This window comes from Ornithodoros turicata, chromosome 1 (genome assembly GCF_037126465.1).
Source record: "Ornithodoros turicata isolate Travis chromosome 1, ASM3712646v1, whole genome shotgun sequence".
Taxonomy (NCBI): Eukaryota; Metazoa; Arthropoda; class Arachnida; order Ixodida; family Argasidae; genus Ornithodoros; species Ornithodoros turicata.
This window is the reverse complement of record NC_088201.1, coordinates 119810428-119814965: the sequence shown is the minus strand read 5'-3', so window position 1 is coordinate 119814965 and position 4538 is coordinate 119810428. Positions and strand designations below refer to the sequence as shown.

General features: G+C 44.0%; 1 non-coding gene across 1 annotated transcript; it reads right to left on the bottom strand.

Annotated features, from left to right (window-relative positions):
- Positions 1 to 530: 530 nt before the first annotated feature.
- LOC135379447 (U5 spliceosomal RNA) lies at positions 531 to 652 on the bottom strand. The gene has a single exon (XR_010418939.1). It is a non-coding gene; the product is annotated as a U5 spliceosomal RNA (small nuclear RNA).
- Positions 653 to 4538: the final 3886 nt, after the last annotated feature.

The following is a 4538-nucleotide window of genomic DNA, read 5'->3' as shown; positions in this document are numbered from 1 at the left end:
TTGGGTGGGGGGGGGGGGTCAGGAGACGTCTGATTTGGACGCATGTTCTCTCTTTGAAAAGAATAACGTAACATTTCCCAAACGGGTTAGCCCTATCAAAAATTGTCTAGAAGCTCATTGTACTGTCCCCCTCCACAGTGATCTTTACTAAAAGGCGAAAGAGTAAAATTCTTTCCCGGAACAGCACCGCAAGCGGTACTGCCCCGTCGACCTTATTATCGGCCGTACCAGTCAAAGACACGGCCCACCCAGGGGCGGACCGCGTTATCAAGGGGCCCTTCTCCATATATGAAGGACCGGCTCCCTTTCGCCTCCCTCCACCGCGAAAGATCAATACGTGGATCGATACGCGGAAGGGAGACCAGAGCATATATCCTACATTTTCTCCACTAGTGGAGGCCCTATTCGCAACATATGAGAGGCAAAGTGTCCCAAAATTTTTTTTTTTTTTTTTTGTGGGGGGGGGGGGGGGGTTCAGGAGACGTCTGATTTGGACGCACGTTCTCTCCTTTGAATTGAATAATATAATCTTACCCAAACGGGTTAGGCCTATCAAAAATTGTCTAGAAGCTAATTGTACTGTCCCCCTCCACGGTGATCTTTAGTAAAAGGCGAAAGATCAGTACGCGGATTTGAAGGGAGACCAGAGCATATATCCTACAGTTTCTCCATTTGTGGAGGCCGTATGCGGAATATATGAGAGGTAAAGTGCTGACCTTCTGTCCCTCTCTCTCTGTTTCTGTTTCCTTTATTGATTATTATTATTTTGTTTTTGTTTTGTGTGTGTGTGTGTGGGGGGGGGGGGGGGTCAGGAGACGTCTGATTGTATGAAAAATTGTCTAAAAGCTCATTGTACTGTCCCCGTCCACGGTGATCTTACATACTACCTTCAGGAACCGTCAGGGAAATTATGTCATTTGGGAAGTGCGAATTTACTGAGAAAACTGATTTGCAAGATAGCACACAGCGGTGACGACGTCGCCCCGCAGCTCCTCACGTCTCATGACGTCACATGGCAAGGCGTTTTTCATTGGGTACCGAGAATCATCTGCCAGCGAGAGGACCACTCGAGACACGGGATGGGCGGTGTTGCAAAAAAAGAAAGAAGAAAAAAAGTGCTCGTCTCAGTCTGAGTATTGCCGAGGCACATGGCGTTGCACACAGGCAGCTCGGGGTAGCAGGTCGTCTGACCCGCGAGATAGAAAGCTCTTTGCGCTCCAGGATTGCGCGCTGCACTCTGTTTTTGTGCGAATGTGTGCCCCAGGGCTTGTAATACTAATTTCTAGTTCTCGTGACATGTTTGTTATCGAGTCATTCGAGGCTGCTGCTGCATAATTTGCATAAAAAACAAACATGCCTCAAAGACAGCTTGCGTACTTTTAAAACCATGCATGCAGATCCACATACATGGTTTTTAAGTATTGTAGCCGATTCACAGTTAGTTGTTGCTTCTTGCAAGTTTACTCGTTCCATAAACAAGAATACTACCATTGAAAGCAGAATAGAAATAAGTTGAGGTCTCGGGAGAAAGGTGTTCTTTCCTGGCCAGTGACCGGCTGGATCTTTCCGAAAAAATCACAACAAACTCACTGCAGTGTACTCACGTCGCAATGAATATGACAACATTTTAACTTTTACTTATACCTTTGCCCTAATGAGATACATTCGGCCGAACTGAGAATTATATAATGCGAACACAGAATCTCAAAAGTGTCATAATGGCGATATTTGTTTGTACATTAATACTGCACTCCAGTGTTTCCCAAACTGTGCTACTGAGTGATCTATAAAAATATAAGATACCGCATTACAACCCTTACCCCGGGCTCCTCGCAACGCCACAAGCTTTTCGGCTGCAGAGGATGAATAGTAATATGCAACATTGCCGCTGAAACAATTACATGCCTCAGTTATTATAGTGAAGGTGAATCAGCTGTGCTAGGAACCATCAGAAAGGAAAAAAAAAGAGAAACGTACGCCAGAAGCCGTTCTTGTTCCTGTCCAGTAAAGTGAGCCTATTTGCCACACCACGATGAGAGTGCGGTAGCACATGCTTTTTTTGTGATGCAGAATAATGGACACAGCTGAGCAATACGTGCTGCTCCCTTTCTGAATTCCCGTGCCGTTCCGCTACACGCCGAAGAATCTGTCACGGCATCCATGGGGACCGCGATCCACAGTTTGGGAAACACTAACACCATATAAATTTTCAGAGGAGCAAGCGGCGATTGTCAGAATAGACGGCACTTGAAAAATCGAAGAACATTGGATCAAGCGCATACTTCGCCTTATGAAATGGAGGTATGTGACGTTTTTTTCAACGGATCTGCCCGCTGTAAGGTCATTCTGGAACGACAAAGTAACACATACCTCAATGCTACGTTATGTCCATGTGTTATGTTATGTGCATAATATTGTCGTATAATATTTTTTCATAATAACCAATCTATCATCAATATTCTAGAATCTAGTTTTATTTGTGTGCGGGAACGATTGTCTTCCGCTCCTCCGAGGCTCTGTTTCTTTACAGAACGTATGTTGTGGGTCCGGAAGCACTTTGCCGGCAGAGAATCGACAGAATACAACGTTAAGTTTTCTAGTGTACTGAGTATACTGAGTATGGTCAACAGGCAATCTAGTAAGCTGTTTATGAAGCGTATACGTACATAGACCAAGGTTTTAATTTTTCTTCTCATTCCATGTTACTTATATAGGGCCTCGGTTTAAAAGTACATGTACCCGTTTCCATGCGCTTTAATGGAAGAATACGGCTCGTATAACACAAACAATGCCTCGATGTTGGCGCATGAAGGTCAAAATCGCGAATATACACATCTGATTCTTAGCACTAAACTTTACAGACATGGAGCGTGTCATCCCAGTTAATTTGATCTTACTTGGGTAGTAGGACAAAACAGATTCTGCTTTCCGACGTGGACTTATCATAGATACTTCCTGGTACAACCGACGTTCCTCAAGGAAGCATCCTTGGTCCTATCTTCTTTGTGGCATATATGATGTCGGAGAAATTTCAGGAGTACCACATATCATCTATGCGTATGACTGAAGCATATTTTGATGAGGTTCTGGTGGTCACAGTTTAGCAGAAAGAGGAAACGTCATTCGGGAACGTCTATACAACTGTGCTCGTATAAACCAACTACGAATAAGCCCTAAAAAAGTAAGTCCGTTTCCTTTGGACACAAAAATTAAGGTGTACATGTGACAAGCAGGCTTTAGCTAGGTCCTTTCCGTATTGACGTTTTCAGTGAAGCAGAATTCCTTAGGTTATACTTTCATCGAACACTCTTTTATCTCCTCCAGGCTTGTAAGTCAATCATTTAGAGCTCAGAAACGTTGAGTTGTTATTGTACAGTACACTATTTTTGTCTGTTCTCAGCTATTCATAGCCAGTGTAGGGTACGACTACCATGACAAATCTGGCGTTCTTCCAGAGTCTACAGAAAAGCTTTGTAGAGGAGGTGGTGCCGGTAGAACTGACTGCAGGCTCAGTGGCGCGCGGCAGTAGAGGCCAGTCTTCATCGTCGTCCACGGGCCGCCACAGGTTTATATGTACTTCCAAACGTCCTGTTCACTACTCCATAAATGTAGCTCCTTGGCAACACCAAATTATTTGTATACAAAGCTTCTTTCAAGGTGTCTTGGGCCCTATAGGTGTATAGGCCCATACTAAACGCCATTAAGGAAAAACCTTGTAGGTTTTCTGTATTTCGTAAAGCTATCCTGTGAGGAAAAATGTTATCCCTGTCTGGGAAACGTAAAGGGTTCCGAATACCTAGGAAGCGCACATCGTATGGCGACCAAGGCCTACCGCTTATTTCGTCGGAGACATGAACAGACATGGGTTCCTTGTCAAGCCTCGCTTGTTCACGGAGCGGGAGTTCTAACTGCTGTTGATGTGACGAATGTTCTTATCTGTGTGTTTTGATATTGACAACGGATTTCTTGTGTTTCTGCATTAATGTACATAGTATAATTTTTGTTTCTTTTCTTTTTATGATTTTTTTTTTTCATCTAACTTTTCAGTGCCGAGTGCGTCATTTCTTGATATTACTTTTCTTTTGTGGCACTTTTTGTTCGGATTGTAATTTTTGCTCATATTTCTGGCACCGTAATAATTTTTACGATGGTATAATTTTGCGAGGCTTCGCAGTCGTTTGTACTGGGGAACTTGAGGTCTTTGCCAAGACCTCGTCAGTCTACGTTTTTGCTCCATCTCCACCACTATTGTGGAAATGACAAGAAAATACAAAATACAAATTTGTTTGTAGTGGCTACTGCGCAGCTCACGTCAGCGAAAAGATTGACACTTGCAATAAAAGGACATTAAACTGCAGAGGCCCAGTCCGGAATTGTGCAGTGTGCACTCCAAACGGATTTTTCCGCAGCACGTCCGCTATGGCACATCGCCGCCGGCAACAGACTCAGCAGTCACTGGTGCAGTACATTTAAGATTTTTTCCTTACAGTGTACAGTATCTTAGACTCGGACCTGTAATGGTGCGGCTACCGGCAGCT